This window comes from Haliaeetus albicilla, chromosome 1, assembly GCF_947461875.1.
Source record: "Haliaeetus albicilla chromosome 1, bHalAlb1.1, whole genome shotgun sequence".
Taxonomy (NCBI): Eukaryota; Metazoa; Chordata; class Aves; order Accipitriformes; family Accipitridae; genus Haliaeetus; species Haliaeetus albicilla.
Window position 1 is genome coordinate 69,451,121 of NC_091483.1, and position 18,890 is coordinate 69,470,010.

Sequence of the window (18,890 nt, forward strand, 5' to 3'; positions counted from 1 at the left end):
TAAGGCAGATGTTTCCGTCAGATATTCTGCTTGGTTTCTTACTGAGATTTTTATATAAAAATTATAAAATGTTTGCCAAAAACCTGAGTTGCCATATTTATTTATTCTTTAATTGTATTGCTGTGGAACTTGTTTTTACAAATGTATTTGGTTGGAGCCATGTCTATAAGCTTTACCTGATTAGTGTCTTTAAATGTTCACAAGTGCTTATATTTTAGGTATTAAAACAGTGGGGAAAGGACTTAACCATTTACCAGGCTTAGTACACTACAAAAGCAGGTGCACACATACTGGGGGTTTTTCCTAAGCAAACTCAAGTCTAAAAAAAGAAAACCTCTTTGCTCTGAAAATTAACTCCTTTTGATTTCTACCTTAACTCTGCTCCCATACTAATACATACCCTGCTAACGTACTGCTGATATATGCCTATATGTTACTAATGTTTATGCACTTCTTCGTGTACAGTTGTAGGATAAGTTGAATCCTTTCCTTTTTTTTTTATTTCCTTTATTTCTCCTTTGCCCGCTGCAGTATGCGTAGGCCAAAATAGTAGATTTCTTTTCAGCCTTTTTTCTGTAAGGCTAAACAAGCTGAACTGTTTGTTTTTGAATCAGTGCTTTCTAGACTTTTGATCATACTTGGAGTCCTTCCCTGCATCTGTTCCGGTTTTGTTCCCTTATACCTGAATTCAGTAGTGAGATTGCTCAGGAGGTTCCTAAGCCCCCCACCACACTGTACATTATTATCATTTCTTCTTCTCTCTCTATTTCTGCTAGTGGTACCTCTCCTGCCACAGTACAGTTTACATTTGCATATTTCACTGGCACATCTGTTCTGATGGATTATAATGATTGACAAAGCTCCTACTTGTAAGTGTCTGATCCTCTTTGACTGCCAGTTGTCTGTTGATCTCAGCAGAGAAATACAACCCTGAAGATCAATGACGGTCTCTCAGAGTTAACCTGCTTAGAAGGTCTTCTACTGTCCTTCCCCTTAGCAAGGGATAACATTTAGGAGAATCTTCTTGTCTGTGGAATGTATCTTTGATCATTCATTAAATTATTATATGAAGGCATTAAAGGAAGTATTTTCCACCATGAGAGCAACTTTTACTTAAAGGCTGAGGAGGGGAAGTGCCAATTCCACAAACTATTTTAACTTGCGCACATTTCACTCACTGGATAATGGTATGTATGGCAATAGCATCTTGTTCCTTTTCAGCAAAATAGATGTTTCTGCCAGGCCACATCACTGTCCATCCATGTTTGGAATTTTTTTTCTTTGCTTAGTAGTTTCAAGTGCCTGTTACCTAAATTACTGTTTATACTTCACAGGTACTGTAGTGGTCTGCTGTATTTAAGCATAACTTGGGCACTGAATGTTTACAGTTTCCAAGTTTTTCATACACTGTCTCCCAGAGCCCTTCCTGAGCACAAGGAAGGAAAGGGGGCAGAGGAATCAGTTTTCCCTTGGGTGCAGCAGGAGGCACATCCATCTTGTTCAGAAGGTAGGGTTGTAGTCCAGCTTGAACCTTGGCATATGTATAAAGCAACTATACTTTCCTACCCCATGCAAATTTAGAGAGTTCAGGAAAAAAATACTATTCTGCACTGTGATGAAACAATGTCCTGAAAGTGTTTTATGGCGAGATTTGCTCGAGGCAGTTTGTTGCCACCTTTAGTGGAAGAACATGGCTACCCTGCAAATTTCTAAACTGCTTGGCTATTTTTTTTATGTTGTAGTAGCTGTTTTTTCTTCCAGTTCCTTCTCTTGGAACTGCTTCCTTTCTCTGAATATTACAATATTGAGTGAACCAGAGATGTCCTGGTGGAAGATGGAGTTCAAGTCCCCCTGCCGAGTTTTACAGAACGAGAACTTGAATCCTGCTTACCCTACCTCAGCTGCCTGTGTCAACCAGCTGACTGTTGGCTAGTTGTCAGTATCTCCTCATTTTCTAGTGTATTCTGCTTAAAGGTTATTTGCATCTCTTAACCCCATGGTATTTTAGATTGAAGACAGTAATCTACTATATAGTTTTTAAATCACACAACTGGATTTTGTTTGGTTGGGGTTTTTGTGGTGGTGTTTTTTTAAACCAACTAAGGGCTCATCAGTAAAAGTTCATTTGCAGTTTTCATTTTTTGATGGGGTCTGGCAAGCTTGTGACTTGCAACTGGTGAAATTTCCCTCTAGAACCTGATCCAAAGTCAGTAGGTGCACTCAGCAGCTGGGACAAAGTTTTTGCTGATGCTGGCAGATCTCTAAATGCTTCAGTTTTCTGTTCCAACAGCTTCTCTCGTAACACATGTACTTCTCAGTTGTTTCGGTTTTCTTCAGTGTGTGACATCCATCCCAAATACATATGTCCACTGTTTCTTCTCTCTCAGCCTATGTTCTGAGAGCATCATGTGTACAGAACCACCCCTGGCCCTGATCCCTCGAAGGCTGTATACTGTCCTGAGCTGCCTTTATATGTCCAGAGACTCAGTAAAAATTTATCCCATAAGACTTGGCAACCAAGAGCAGCAGGTGCTCCTGGTCACAGTGACTATCAACAGAGGTCCACTATGATGCAAGTCCAATACAGGCTTAGGAGTCAACACTAAAAGTGGTTGAAGTCTGATACCTCTATCAAGTTCTGCATTGGGAAAAGACCATTTGCCACCACAGACTCTTGTCACTCCTTGCTTTTGGAAGAGGTCGTGGGACTTCTGTGATGCTGAGAATCACTGGTCTGAAGAGAATTGCTGCCCTGAAGCTGAGTGACTTGTACGTGTCCTTCCAAAGCAGCCTGTGATTTCATTGGAGCTGTACCTGTTTATATTGTAAAGAGTGAATTTAACTGCTAGATTTTTGTTCTCTTCCCATTGAAGTCATTCCATGTGAAATGTTTTCAGTTTTAAGATTTAATGTGAACATCTTAAAGTCAACTGCACCTTCATATAGCATATACTTACTCCAAGCTCTTGGTAACTTACGTATTCTCAACATGGCCTGCTTGATCATTTCATATACGAGCTCAGAAGGCTCTTATCTTCACGTCTTCAGCAGCCTTCCATCTATTTCATTTGCTTGTACCTTCAGTTCAGAGGAAATTGCCTGTGTCAGCCTTCTGCAGGTTTTGGCAACTTCTTAAAGATACTGTGCTTACTTCTTCCAGTAGATTCCTTGTCCCAGCTATGTACGTCACACTCCATTACTTCCATCAGCTTCTCAAAAATCCTGGGTTGGTTTCAAGCAGAGTGTTTTTTCCCACTAAAACATGAAAGTTTAAACACCAAGGAAATTCTATCTACATTCTAGTCTTTGTTTCCAGATTCTGATGTTTCACCAAAATTCCTTGAAAGGCTATTTCTGATTTAAACCCCCTTCCTCTTTCAAATCTCAGCTTTTTAGCTCTTATCCTTGCTGGCTTTGTGAATAAAGTCCAAAAGAAAAACATAATAAAAGTAAATGTCTCTCTGGGAGTCCCTAGATAGCTGTATTTAAAGCTAGGAACATAACGCTCTTGCCAAACAACCAGGGAGGAAAAATACGGTTTGAAATGGCCGTAACTTAGTAGGGCAGGAATAGATTTTTTGGCACTGACTGTGCAATTAATTAGCCTAGGGTAGGGTTTCAGAGGCTGCGACTGCAAGGCACCTTTCACCTTCCCTCTTCTTCTGTCCCTTGGCCAGTGCCTTTCTCCATGCCAGTGTTGAGTTGTACAGTCATAGACTGCTGGACCAGGAAGCCTGAAATTTCCTCTACAAAACAAAATTACAGATTAGTTTTTAATGTGGTTGGTTTCCTAAACCAGCTGTTGATGGGGCTGTGCAAATACTGCTGCCTGTACAAAGAAGATGGCCATGTGGCAGAAAGGGGATGTGGAATCACCCTTCCATTATTCCATGGATTTGAGTACACTTAAGTTGGTCCTCCAGGTGCACCATTAGCTCTTACATGCATTTATGGTACCTCTGTATCGAGTAACTGGTGTATAAATGGACAGTGAGCTGATTTGTGGGGTTTATCTTTTCCTAGTGACAAAACAAGGAGGCTTCTGTCACGAATGAGTGGTTTGGGCCACTTATAAATCACCGTCAAAGGTATTAGCAAAAGTGATTTCATAGGAGTTTATAAAAGTGCAGCTTCACAAAGTTTGATGGCAAGCTTCACTCTGTTACTTAATACATGGATGAAGTGTACAAAGAAAAATCAAGTTAGAATCAAACTAGAATGATTTCTAGAGACACCAAAAGAGGAAGGGAGAAACGTACAAACAAAGATCAAGTTAGAATTCATTTTTCATGATTTGTACAAAGATTGGGGGTACAGAACGGTAGGGGAGACCGTCCCGTTGATTCACGAGGCTCAGAGCAGACCCCCTTGCTTTCTAAACTTCTGTTGAGCTTAGGTGCAGCTGGATCCACTCCTAGTCCCAGACTTGGTCAATGGTTTATGTCTAAGGGATTATGTGTGTAGCAGCAGTCCGAGGTTCATTTACAGTTTGAGGTAAATGACAAGATTTAGTAAAACTTAATCACTGACTAATTTAACATTTACAAAGTGATTCAATAGAATATACCTAGGTCAATTCACACTTGCATGCACACAGACATAAAGAGAGAGAGAGGTGTACCTGTCAAAAATTCCCCTCGATTTCAGTGAAATATTCACATCAAATGTCTCGGCATTTCTCAACAGGCAAAGGGTTGAGCCTCAAGGAGTGAAGGGTATCAGCTTTCGGTGGCAGTCGTCCGATTTTCGCAAACTGGCGAGTCAGCGAGCTCTGCGAGGTGTCCCCCTCCGAGGGAGATGCTGGTTGCAGCCCGCTGTGGTCCAGGAGAGATCAAAGGGCCTCACTTGGGACCGCTGCTTATAGGTTCATGAGATGATTGACTTCGGTCCTTGTAATTTCATTCTGGCCTTAATTCTTGTCAGATAACCACAACAGAGAGTCATGACCCAAGCAGCAGGAGTCTCAGGTATGGATCCAGGCGACAGGAGTTTCAGGTGCAGTTAAGGGGGTGCCTACTTGTCCAGACTCACTGTACCATAGCCGGGATAAGAAAGTACCAGGCTGTCCCAACTCACTGTGCAAGAACACAATGTTGGCTGGTCCAGACATTGCTTTAAATTCTGACATGGGACAAGATTTTTCAGGATTCTTTAGGAACTGAAGCCCCATTTCTAAAACTGATATAAAGGTTGGGGTTGCGCTCAAAGATTAAACTAGATCTAATGTTGAAACATCTGAATTTAAGCCAGCTGGCTCCCCGAAGAAGTTAGGAAGCCAAATGAAGCATCAAAGCTTCCTGTATTAGGAGACTTAGATCCTCAGATGCGATCCACAAAGCTAAGCAAGGTGTCCTGGAAGCTGACAGCACTGGCCTGTAGGAAACATCTAGGATTAGCTCCTCAAAGAGAAGCATGTAGTGCTGGAAGATGATATCTACCTTCTCCTTAGGTTTCACCAAGGATGGACCACTGTTGGCCTTTCTTCCAAGGACAGAAAGAAAGAAGGGGGTTTTTTATGCTGTGGTTAGAGCACGGGGGACTTGAACCTGTCTCAGGAAGGAAGGCTGTGGGGTGTCCGAAGGTGGGTACTACTTTCTCTCCTGTTAAGATATTTCACAGCCCATGATGTGTCCTACTTGCTGAAGCAGGAGCTAGGGACCAGGTCTCACTGTCCACGTTCCAGATGACTGTTTCACTCCATAGTGTATTGAGGAAATGGATGGTAGGGGCATACGTGTACAAGACTTTGAAGGGTTGTTTGTCCAGCTTGGACATCTCACGAGGCACCTGATTAGCCTGGCTGCTTCCCCAGGCATTGTGCAGGATTCCTGCTGAGGTGGTGTGACACCCAGTAGGTATCTAACTCCAAGGAAGATATCACAATATTAATTATTATTAATGTAAATCCTCTTATAATCACAGGCCCCTTGTTGCTCTGTGGCCTCAGCATTGTGGAAGTTCTTCCTTTGCTGCATTCTAGAGACACAATCTAGGTCAGGGCAGCTCAGTTTTCCCTTGTGGGAAACAGCTTATGTGAAGATTATCTAAAAAAAAGTCATAGAAAAAAAAAGAAAGCATCAGCAACAATGAGGTTTATTTTGTGTATTTGTTTTGGGTTGGCATACTGACACTTGAAAGGCAAAGTGGGAGCAGTGGGGGCAGATGTTACTGGCTTTTTGATGTACTACTCTTTTCAACATTGTCACGGTTTAACCCCAGCCAGCAACCAAGCACCACGCAGCTGCTCACTCACTTCCCCCCCACCCAGTGGGATGGGGGAAAGAATGGGGAAAAAAAAAAAGTAAAACTTGTGGGTTGAGATAAGAACAGTTTAATAGAACAGAAAGGAAGACAATTATAATAATAACAATAATAAAATGGCAATAATAATAATAAAAGGATTGGAATATACAAGTGATGCACAATGCAATTGCTCACCACCTGCTGACCGATGTCCAGTTAGTTCCCGAGCAGCGATCTGCACCCCCAGGCCAGCTCCCCCCAGTTTATATACTGGGCATGACATCACATGGTCATCACATGGTATGGACCCTTTGACCAGTTTGGGTCAGCTGTCCTGGCTGTGTCGCCTCCCAGCTTCTTGTGCCCCTCCAGCCTTCTTGCTGGCTGGGCAGGAGAAGCTGAGAAATCTTTGACTTAGTATAAACACTGCTGAGCAACAACTGAAAACATCAGTGTTATCAACATTCTTCTCATACTGAACCCAAAACATAACACTATACCAGCTACTAGAAAGACAATTAACTCTATCCCAGCCAAAACCAGGACAAACCTCACCACCACCGCTTGTGAAACTTGCAACCTCAGCATGGATGTGATGTAGAAATGACAAGATAGGCAACCAATGACCTAGACTATGCAGGAGGACAGACTGGGTTACTTTACTGATCCCTGCTAGCACTGAGATGTAGCTCTTCATTAGTACAACGTAAAAAACTTACTCTATGCAGGATATGATAGGTAGACCAGACACAGACTGGAAAGTAGAGGTGAAAAGCAAGTACTGAAAAATTATTACAAGTACTTTGCTGGGACTGGTGGCTATAATGTCACCCCTTTGCTTGCTGTTAGCTTAGCTTAGCTTTTATTTATTGAGCGTTCACAGGCACTAACATAACTGCTGAGGGTTAACAGTGAATGCAAGACACAGGTGTACTGCAGGTGTGCATCTCTGTCCTCACCATCAACATCTCTTATTGGCAAGCTAAGGTACTCAGTAATGTAGAAAAGCTGTCTGAGAGCCTTGATCTCTAATGTCACCAAATACATTGAAAATAATATGATTTCCACTGGGGAAATACAAACCTTTCTGTCAGTTGTGAGTTCAGTTTGGAGATGACATACCTGCTGCAGTCATGGCAAGCTCCGTTTGGGGCTTTTCCTCATGGAAGGACAATGTTTATACATGGCTCCAGCTAAGCCACACACAAAGTGCAGCTCTTACCTGGCTTAATAAAAAGCTCTACCACGTATTTCAGCGTAACTTGGACCCTCCCTCACTAGCGAACCACATGACTGGACCAAAATTGAGCCATATTTTTAAACAGGGTTCCTTTGCTGATCACACAGCCAGACAGCACAGGCACTGGCTGTGCCTCTCCGCATCTACTGAGGACGTAACTGAGAATAACAGAGGAACATCAAAGCTATCAGTCTTACTGTCAGCTGGACAACTTAACCCTCTAATGATGTCCCTTCCTTTTCTAGATTTTATTGTAACATGTCACACTTGCTATGCAATGATTTATATAAGTCAACATATATTAAGATGAATGAATAAAGATGAATCCATAAGAGAAAAATGCTCAGTGATCACATTCATGATACTCCAGCACCAGTTCCAGTATATAAATTTTAAAATGTTAAAATTAAATAGTCATTCCTGCTTCGGTGCCCAAAGCAAGCAGAGATCTGGAATGTGACTTTCCTTTCAGACAATGATAGGTTCACTCTGCTCTTTTTATATAAACAAAAGCTAAGAATTGCTCAGTAATATAGTGCTTATTTAACTCTATTCGGCCAGGATTTTTCAGGCTAAGTAAATAGGCAATATAAGGCAACTTAAACAAAAAAAAAGAAATAACTAATGATAAAACTTCTTTCAACTAATTTTGAACTTTGAACTCTATTCGGCCCTCAAGCACAGGAAATATCCTTTGGGGGAAGCTTTAATCAAAGTAAAATGGGACTCCCACACTCCTGGGCACATTCCTGGTGGGCTCCTTTTCTGGAGCAGAGGAGGGCTGGGTGGCAGAGACTGAGCATGGAAGTGGAAGAGGGAAGGCACCAGGGATATGGGATTTGCATGGCGGGCTGCTGGGCCCAGGGGAAGCACTGGGAGGTTGTGCCTTTCCCCTTCCCCACTCCCTGCAGGGGTAGGTGTGATGGGACTGCCAAAGAGGGGGCTGGAGGTTGTAATTAGTTAGTTCATTTCTTTATGAAGGTCCGGCACAGGCAGCTCTGGAAGTCAGCTGCCTGGAAGCCACTGCCTTGGGAGGAGGCAAAGACCGGCTGATCCAGCAGGCAGGTTGTTCCAGGTTATTCCAAATATGTGAGATGTCTAACCAGACCCTACAGATCTCCAGCAATGGCAGTCCCCCATGTCACATAACCCTTATTGTTGAGATTTAAAATATTTTTTCTAACCTGAAATTTTCTGTTGCAATTTATGCCTTTTATTTCTTATATGACCGTATCTCTTTACAGCAGGGTGGTACCCCCTCGAAGACTTTCATTTTGCTTAATTTAGTTTTGTTACTTTTCTGTTTTTAAAAATCGAAAATGTTTTTGTTCTCAACTTTCAGTGTCTCATATATTTCTTTCCCTCTTCCCCACTGGAAAAAAAAAAATAAAAAGAAAAGGAGGAACAGCATGAAAGCCTCAATTTAGAAAGAAGCATAAAGCAAAGTTTTCTTCTGTTTTGCACTAAACATATAAAACAAGGAAAGTGTTCTGCATTTTAAAAAAAAAAGAGAGAGGTTGTTTTTTCCACTGTTAAGACTTCTACAGTTTGGGTTTTTTGCTGACCTTTTTTTCATATGAAGGCTTCAGATTTTTGCCCTGCAGTCAAGCTTTGCAGGTATACATTAGTTTGCCTTAGCCTGGAGCTAGCAGACCAAGGAGCTTCTTCTAGTGTAGCCAAGAAAGGAGAAAGGCAGCTATGCCATATAACACATTCACAAAGCTTTACTGTTACAGGCATATTGCTAGCTTCATTTTTCTTGCATGAACAAAACACATCCAGTTACCGTTTGTCCTGGTTTCGGCTGGGATAGAGTTAATTGTCTTCCTAGTAGCTGGTACAGTGCTATGTTTTGGGATCAGTATGAGAAGAATGTTGATAACACTGATGTTTTCAGTTGTTGCTAAGTAGTTTTTAGACTAAGTAACTTCATAATAGTTCTTAATACAATTTTACTGTATTTTCAGATTTTGGGAAGTTTCGCTTCTGAAGGCAGCAATAGGATCAGGGTGTAAGTACTAAGTATTTAAAAAACAATTGGATAATATTTGCTACTATGATTATATACCACAATGGCAATAATCCAAAATGAAATAAACCTTCATAAGTGAACACAAAGACAAGCAAATGCTACCACAGTGCTGGGTATGGGGATGTGTTGCTCTGAGGAACTCTGTGAGACAGAGAAGGAAAATTCTTCCATTCCTTCATAGCTGTTTCCTTTTTAACAAAATAACAAAATGGGGTTTTTTAATTTCACTTTTCTAAGTAAGTTCACCTAACTCTTCTCTTGGGATTTGTCCATTTGATTTCTTGAGATAACTGGATTGTTCAAAGACACCAGTGAATACAGGGCACCCTTCCCAGATCTCATTCCTTCGCTCCTCTCCCTCTTTTCACACCTTTCTCAAATTTTCTCAGCTTTTATCACCCCTTTTCTTCGGGGGGGGAGGGGGGAATTAAGAATGGGAAAGTGACTGGCAGCTTTTAAAAAAGGGAAAGAAGTCCAATTACTTTTGTTTCCACTCAAGGGCATCAGACTTGAACCAGTCCATCCATACCAGCCCTTCAATTTTCATTGACCAGGGGAGAGAGATGGTCTGGGGCCAAAGTGCAACACATCCGTCGGACCAGTACTTGCTCTCTGCTTGCCCAACAGCTAGAATATCATGTCTTGGTCTGATTGGGATCTGGCAAGGGTGAATATACTAAAATATAATGGGAAAAACTTTCAGCATATTCAAATAATCTATTAGGGGCCAGAATCGTTACAAGGGAGAGGTGAAGATCCTGGTGCTGCTGAACTCCTTGGAAGCGCTGCCGTTTTGCCAGTAAGGGAGCCAGCCTTTTCCCAGCAGGGCTGAGGTCTCACTTGGCTGGTCTTGAGAGTTTCCCAGCCCTCTCCTCCTGCAAAATCTACACCTGGGAAGCAGGTGAGTAACTTGTCCGATTGCAAAGCAAGGCCAAACTCGGTGCACGCTACAGAAAGGGAAGCCCACTCTCCATTAGGTGCATCAGCCCCGTTGTTCCTGTGCAAGTCACGCAGGTGGCTTCGGGGCACGAATCGTGCAAATCTTCTCTAGAAAAGCAATGGCTGGGTGGCAGGTTGGTTGGGGAAAAAAAAAAAAAAATTCTTTTCCACGCACAGATAGTCCTAAAATAGCCACTAGATGGCAACTGGTGCCTGCCAGGTAGCCCGGCGCGCACCCCGCACGCCCGGGCACAGGCTGACGGCCCCGCTCCCGCCGCTGCCTGCGCCCACGGCCGGGGGGGGACACGGGGGGGGGTCGGCCAGACCCATAAGGGCACGACGGAGGAGCAAGGAGGGGCTGGGATGCGATGGTCCTGGGGCCACCGCTGCCTCGACATCCCGACCTGCCCGTCCTCCGGCTCCCCCTGAGCTGCTGCGCTGCACAGGTGAGCGCAGGCAGCACGCCGCCAGTTTTGGCAGGAATTCCTCATTCCAACTCTATATTCGTGACTATACTGTATAGCACGCCATGCATAGGTCTAAATCCATCTAGTGTTATGTTTATAGGTACAATATAGGCATGTTAAATTCCACATAACATGGGTCTATTTTTATAGGCACATCGAACTTCTTTGGGGAACAAGATTTAGAGGTTTATTACAAGCTCTCCATTCCAGTCACAGCTACCTTGCCCAGACCTTCCTATTTCTCTCACTTTCCAGCCCCCTATTCCTAGCACTTTGCCGATCTAATTACCTCCACCCTCGCTTCTCATCTGACCTGTCTTTTGCTGCTCAGCGTCCCTCTGTTCCCACCCTGTGCCCTCCGCTTTCCTCACAGGGTCCCGCTCAGCTCTCGGTTCTCCCCTCCTGTCCTCTCCCCCTTTCCTTTTCCTTTCCCTCATCAGTTTGTTGCATAGTCTTGGATCAGGCATTCCCTGACCCCTCCCTCTGCCCTTGTCTTCCTTTTATTTCTTCAAAAGTCTTTCCTTCAGCTCCATTTTTCCCTCCTCTCAATATTCTTGCCATGACCAAGAACTTTTGTGGACGGCAAAAGTACATGGACATACTGACATCCAAACAGGTTAGACACAGGCTAAGGAGCCTTTATGTTTACTCTTACTAGCTGCTGAGAGTATAGATGAAATGAGAAGTTGTGAAAATACCAAGTAGAGCAATTATAATCCCCTTCTCATTAGCTATCCCTATTCCTCATATTTTGCAGTTAACTCTGATGTGACTGCAATCACCTTTCAGGCTCCCAGGACCCAGCAAGCAAGAACTGGGACAGAGTCAACATCCAACACCAGCTGAGCCAGCAGGTGGGAAAATAAAGCCCGTTCTTGAAGGAAATCATCAAACACTCTCTGCATCTTAGAGAAAACGCCCAGGGGATTTCTGTAAGTCAGCTGGGGCCCAGATGCTAGGGCACATGATAAGGGATGCATATCAAAGCTAGCTACAGCCAATAACATCCCAATGTTTTCATAAGCTGGTCTTATCATGAGGGTCAGAATTAACACTTTTTGAAAAGCAGTTTATTAAATGCAAGCGTATGGGACTGAGATGTTCATGAGAAATACCACACACCATGTGTGTCCAAAGGGCTATGGCTATTGAAACAAAGAAATGCACAGATTCCTGTCATGACTTTGGTAGATGACAGGCTACTGTTCAGCTACACAGCTGGTAGTCTTGTCTTCTCCTCACTGAAAGGATCTCACTGTCTCATTATCCAGGTGTTCTGACATTTAATATGGTCTCCATAAAAGCAGCTGCTACCTTATACCAAAGCAGTTATATGACCTGCCCAGGCCTGCTTCTCTGAAGTCACCATGTATTAGAAAGTAGCTCTAGGAGCTGTAGCAGTGCGTCTGACCAAAGGCAAACCAAGAAGCAAGGCATTTGTGGTTGGAAGGAGAAAGTTCTTCCATGCCAGGTGCTGCCATAGCCCCCATAGACTGCAGAGATGTCAGCTCTTCTCTCCAAGTGTGCTGCTGCTCTTCCAGAGTCTACCAGCAGTTCTCAGGGCTTCAGGGTTGACACACCTTATGGCTGCAGAGATTTCCTACAGTTAGCTCTTGAGGAGCCACTAAAATAGCCAACTTAAACCCTGTGAATGAAATATTATTGTATGTGAAGGTCCTTTGCCTTTGGATGATTTTTGTCCCTTCCACGGTAACTATGGGCAAAGTCAGAGGTATAACTATCAACTGATCCTGTACATATATACCATTCCTGTTTGGGATGGTCAGTTAACCAGACAAGCATTGTGACAGTACAAGATTAGATTACAAGGACTTTGTTGCATATTTTGCAGAAGACTACACTTTGGACATCTTTTTGGAGCTATGAAGCATAACACTTTGCTTTGTTGAGAGTTGTATTTCTTGTTGAGGGAGCATATCTAATGCAAAATAGCACATTCCCTTGCACAACCCTTCTCAAAAGGAGTCCCTTTGACACAGAGGTGTTCCACTAAGTGTACAATATGTGAAAAAATATAGCCACATCAGAAGTCCTCCAGAGATATGGAAGGACAGCATTTTTGGCTGAAAACCGGGTTTTAATGCCTCCTACAGGCAGCAGTCTACAGTGGTCCTACATGGAGTTGGAATGCTGAGTGTATAGAAAAAGCGTGGGGGTTTTAATCGGCTCTCATAAAATGCAGACAATACTATGAAGCACCAGAAGGCTACACCACGCAGTACCCTCTTTCCCAAGCAGGGAGAGCAGAAAGCTCTCATTCCTCCTGCCAACAATAACCTCATCCATAGTGCAGGAAATCACAACTTGCCATCTTGAAAGTATTACCAAAATGTCCTTCCAGCCAGCACTCCTTCGCCTTCCCCGTTTCACTCGCTGGCGGATTTCTGCATCCTTTTGTTGTGAAAAACTTTCTGGAGAAATAAAAGGACCTTCTTGGTTTTCCAAGGGACTCAGAACTGACGTTTTGTCTACCCGCATGTCTGGTCCCTCTCACATTGCAAGCATTTTCCAACTAAGTCACGGGAGTCCTTTAGTACTGGAGACTGCTTCAACCATCTCATTTACTCTCGTTCATGTAATGAGTAGGGCGCAAACTGCTTTTGTCATATTACCCATTTTTGTTCTTCGTCATCTGCCTTAATATTTTTTTCTTCTGTTAGGCAAATCCCCAAATGTGTCTGGCTAATAAATTATAGAAATAGCTACCTCTATGACAGGAATACCCTGAGAACCTGCTCAGGTCGTGCTACCCTCAACACCATAAAAAGGCTCAGCAGGAGGCAACCTGTAACATAGAATCGCTAAATTTAGGCAAAGACAACACTAATGAAGACGGGAATTCTGAGAGGAGAGAATGAGTGTCATAAGGACAAGACGGTGCATATTTGCAGTCATCCGTAATTGACATATTCAAAGTCACTATTCTCTAAGATACACACAGAAAATATGAACAATATCTGTATTGCCTGCAGACAACTTGTGTCATGTTTGCTAACTTTCAGGTGGCCAATTAAATCTGCATGTGAACTGAACAAAACAGAGTCACTAATTTATTTGTGAAGTTTATGTAAGTATTTGCATTCTCACTGAGCAAGCCAAAAAAATTAGTGATTTAATGTAAAAGCTGTGTTCAGATGAAATGTACAGTCACTGTACATACAAAATCATTGCCAGTGGAAACAACTCACTTGGTGAACCTGCTAATTGCCCTAACTTCATAAACCTAGCACTGGATCCAAGGTCTCCAGGCTCAAACAGCTTGGCTTGGCTGCTCCACCATGGGTTATCAGGCATGGATTGTGGCAAGGCCAACACCGCAGCCGTGTAAGGCAGCTGCAGGTGTGGACTCCCCTGTCACAGGGCATGCAGAGCTGGGGGCCTTGTTTGCCACCAGAGGTGTCAAAAAGCTCTCAGAGAGGCTGGGGTCCCTTCAGAGAACAGAGCTACCATGCAGCGAGGTGCTCAGTCTAACCTGCCTGTCTTCGCCCTCTGCTCAACGGAGGGACCAGCCCACCCACCCTGCGCAATTACCTGGTGAACTCACACCTCTGGTTTCTCTTCAGACATACGAAGTCAATGACATGGGCCTGGATCCAAACCAGGACGGACGTACTGCGATTCTCATCTCTGCAACACACCATGTTTGAGGCACCTCAGTCCAGTCCCGGAGCTCCTGAGTCAGATCTGCTTCTCCGAGCAGGCACCCCAACAGCCAGCGCTGCACGCCAGAGACCGCCCGTGACATGCACAGAAATGCCGTGTCCCACCTCCACAGTTTAGGCTTCCTATTCCGTGTGAGGAGGATGTGAAACAAATGAGTCCTTGATCTCACATTCTGAAATTTTTGAGTGATCGGTTATCTGTGTAAACTTCTAACGGCTGAGTCCCAAACACTTCCAGGTATTACCTTCAATGGGTGTCTACTCCTGATATGAATAATAAAGAGATAGAAAAAATAATATAAAATGACTATTGACTTGCTATCAATGAAGATGTGACTCTTAGACAAAGATGTAAAATCACTGTATAAATGTAAGCAGTTCCAGTACCCTGAGAGGCAGGCAGCCTTACTTGATTTACCTAAGCGTCAGAAGCAATAAAAATATTTAAATGTTACCCCAATGTAGCCATTGATTTAATTACCAAGTTAGTCCATGATACGTGAAAAGCGAGCTCAACTATTTCAAACAAAAAGTAGGAAAGGTTATTACTTATTTATAGATTGAGGAGCAATGGTAAAGGAAACCTGGACTTCATATGATGTTGTACCAAATAGACATCAAGTGATTAATCTGTGCTATGAGTGTTCTTAAAAGCCTAGAGACTTGCACACAGCAAATGCATCTACTGTAATATGGTGAATATTCATTAAAATGTTCTAGTAAATAATGAGGAAAAATTCAGAACGAGTAGATAGACCAGACACTGTATGGATGACTCACACATATATGACTTTGGCATAAGTCATTCGAACTGTTTCTAATTCAATTTTTCTACCAGAGAGTGCAAATAAATAGACACACACACCCCCTTTTAAAATTGTTTGAAACAGATAAAAAACTAAATACAGGTGCTAAGTATCACAATATTTATTTCACAGAAAAAATTCAAAAGCTTTAATTAATGACCATGAAATGCATCTGGCCATTTGGATATGCTGGTTTGCTTTTTATTAGTAAATCAAGTTAATCTTGTCCAGGTTGTACTTCTATCCTACAAATAATTAGGTCAGAAGCTGAGGAATATATAGCCATTTACTGGGGTAGTAGAAAGCCTAACATAGAAATAAGGAAAGAGTCAAGGAGAAGATTTATTTCAAAAGACAGTCTCGCCTGAGCACAGTTGCAGGACGGGGCTCTCGGTGCGTACACAGCTCGTGGCCTCCTGGCACTAAGCGGAGGAAAGGACCGTACATCCTCACTCTTTCTCGGGAGCGTGATGATTAGATAGTCCGCATGTCTTTTCCTTTGCAGGGTCTTGCAAGGAGGAATAATTCAGCAGGAAAACTGCCGTGCAGTGAAATGAAATGTTGGCAGTTTGTGTTTGTGCTGGGTACTCTGCATGCCAAGCCTTCACTTTTTACTATAAAGATGAAGCAACAAGGAGATTTGGGTTGGTTTCCCCAGAAACAGCATGTCTGAGCAATAAAACGGGGCCAAATTGTGTCACCACATATATGCAACCCGCAAGATTCAAGCTCCTTTCAGTTTGGTTGTAAACTCCTATAGAAGCGTTTGTGTTTGAGCCTCCCAGCCTTAAAGGACATGGGCTTTTCCCCGTATAAGGAGTATGAGCAGAGAAAGGGGATTGCAAACCAGCTACTAAAACCTACTGAGCTAATTTGCTAAGAGGTTTTCAAGTTAGTAGGATTAAAGTTCTCATTGTCAGCATTATAGTTGCACGTTCACCAAGTTTAATATTCAGTTGGATTCTAAAAATGGTTCCGATTTTTCTCGGAATTGTAGGTGGTATATCCTTCTGTCACTGAAGTCCAGAAGCACCTTACAGTTGACGTCTCAGCAACAACACAGGATCCTGACGTCAACTGCAAAAAGCAGTTTGAAGGCTGAGTGGTTACTTACACGAGGTCCCTCATGAAATGCATGGAGAAATCCTGCTAGGAGCTTGTTTTGGAGATGCACAGCTGTCACCTACTGTGTAGCTACAGTCACATTTGCTTGGAAATAAATTGTTATTACTTAAGAAATAGAGTCAAAACCCGATCAAAAGCAGATGACCCGAGATTTTCCTGCAAAACCAGCAAGCTGTCCAGGACACGTTTACGTGCCTTTGCTGCACAGCCAAAGAGGAGCACAGCCGAGGTAAAAACCATGAACCAAATCTTCCCCATCACCAACAGAGTCACAGGGGTTGAAGTTCCTTGCAGGAAGAAGCACCGTTTGTACCATTGCCATCTTCCACCTAAGCCCCTGGAAGACCCAGCAGGAGACTCTGCGAGGATTTGCATCGCTCTGTGTGTATCGGGAGGCAAACTAGGAAGAAGCCTGGGGAGACAGCTTCAGTCCAGGAAAAAAATATCCCCACTAATTAGGTATGGCAAAGGTCTTACCCACCACCATGCAGGCTTTGAGAAGTGCTGCCAAGAGGGCTACGGTGTGGGGTAGCTCTGGGCCATGAAACCCTTTGGCCTGCCTCAGAGCTGAGATAGTCAGGACAGAAGTGGGACTGAGCTAGCCTGGCTCTGCCCGAGAGCTGGCGCATGGTGGCTACATCGCTAATTAATTTCCCTTCCCGGGCAAATCCTACCCCGAAAGAAAGGTTATAACATTTCCTTTTCCCAGCGCAAGCTACTCCCACCCAAGGGACCACCTGGGTCTTTTTATACAACGCTGTACGTTGTATAAAAAGCGTGTGCTCATACAAAGGCTTTTTTAAGGTTTCGCAGCCACCTTCGCGCTGCCGTCCACGCGTTGACCTGGTGCTTTTCACCAGACGCCCACGAGCAGGACACGTCCTTCCCTGTTTCACCGCCCCAGGCGCAATACGCAGTGCTCCTGCGAGCGGCTTTCCCCGCACCTGGAAAGAAAAACCTCTCGGGTGACTGCCTGCCAGAAGCCACCTCACGCTGCAGCCGGCCAGGCTCCGCTCCCGCCACGGCTCGTCACCGCACACAGGGACGGGGCACCGGCCCTGTGCCTTCTCCCCGGTGTGTCCCCACCGCGGGCTGGCCCTGCCCTGGCCCGCCCCGGCCCCCCGATGTCACCGGGGACCCGCGGGGCGGCCGAGGCCGGGCAGTGCGGCGGGCACGCCTCTAGGGGGGGCCGCCCGCCCGCCCGCCGGCAGCGCCGGTGGGGAACGGGAGGGCGCGGGGCGGCCAGCCGGGCTCCTCCGCGGGGGGTCGCAGAAGGAGCCGGGGGCTGCCCGGGTGGGAGAGGCGGATCTGGGGCACGGCGGGCTCGGGGTTTTCCCCGCTGCCGGGTCCCACACGGCCGGGCGACGGCGGATCCGACGCGATAGAGGGGTCGGGGCCGCTGCCAAGCCGCGGGGAGCGGCGGGGTGCGGAGCCCTTATCGGGGGCGTGGGGGGGCAAGGTGGCTTTCGTGCCCCCGCCGACATCGCCGCCTCGGGCGCCGCTCGGCTGCCCACCCCGCCGCCGCCCGTCCCCGTCCCGTGTGTCCCGTCCCCCCGCCCCGAGCCCTCTCCTGCGAGGAAGGTCTGCGCCCAGTTTCTCCCCAAACGCTCGGAGGGGGCCCTGTGCCCGCCGCAGGCCGTGGCCGGGGAGCCCTTGCCCGCCGGCACTGCCCCAGCTGAGGGCGGCCGGGGGCCGGCTGCGAGCCCTCCACCCGGGCGGCCAGCGCGGAGCAAAGCCGGGCCGCCGCGCTCCCCCCGGCCCGCCCTCCCGCTGCCCGGCTCCCCCCGGCGGGGCTGGAGGGCGGGCGCGGCGGGACCACCCAGCTGGCCCCCGGCCGCCGCAGCCCCCGGGACCTCCGGCCCAGCCCGGCCCGGCCTCCCTCCGCCGCTCCCCTGCGCCTTACCCCCGCTGCTGCTCGCTCTCCTCCCGGCCTCCTCCCCAGGCATTTCCTCCCGCGAACAGTAGTTTTCTGGTCGGGAAGAGGGCGCAGAGATCGCCCCGGGAGGCGGGAGAGGGGGAGAGAACCAAAAAAAAAAAAAAGAAGGGGGAAAAAAAAAAAGGAAAGGAGGTGGCGGGGAGGGAGCTGGGTAAATTAGCAAAGAATTACAGCCATTGTAAACTAACCGCAGGTATTTCCAAGAGCTTGGACGCGAAACCTTGTAAATCAGGGACTTCGCGGGCTGGAGCCCGGCTGCGCCGGAGCTCGGCGGGAGGCTGCACGGGGGGAGCGCCTCTCTCTCCCCCTCGCCGCTCCCCCGGCCCCAAAGCAGCCGCCGGCTCGGCCGTCTGCCGCACCTGAGCAGAGCCCGAAAGAAGGGCACGCCGGAGAGCTGCCCCGGCCAGTCCTGCCCGCAG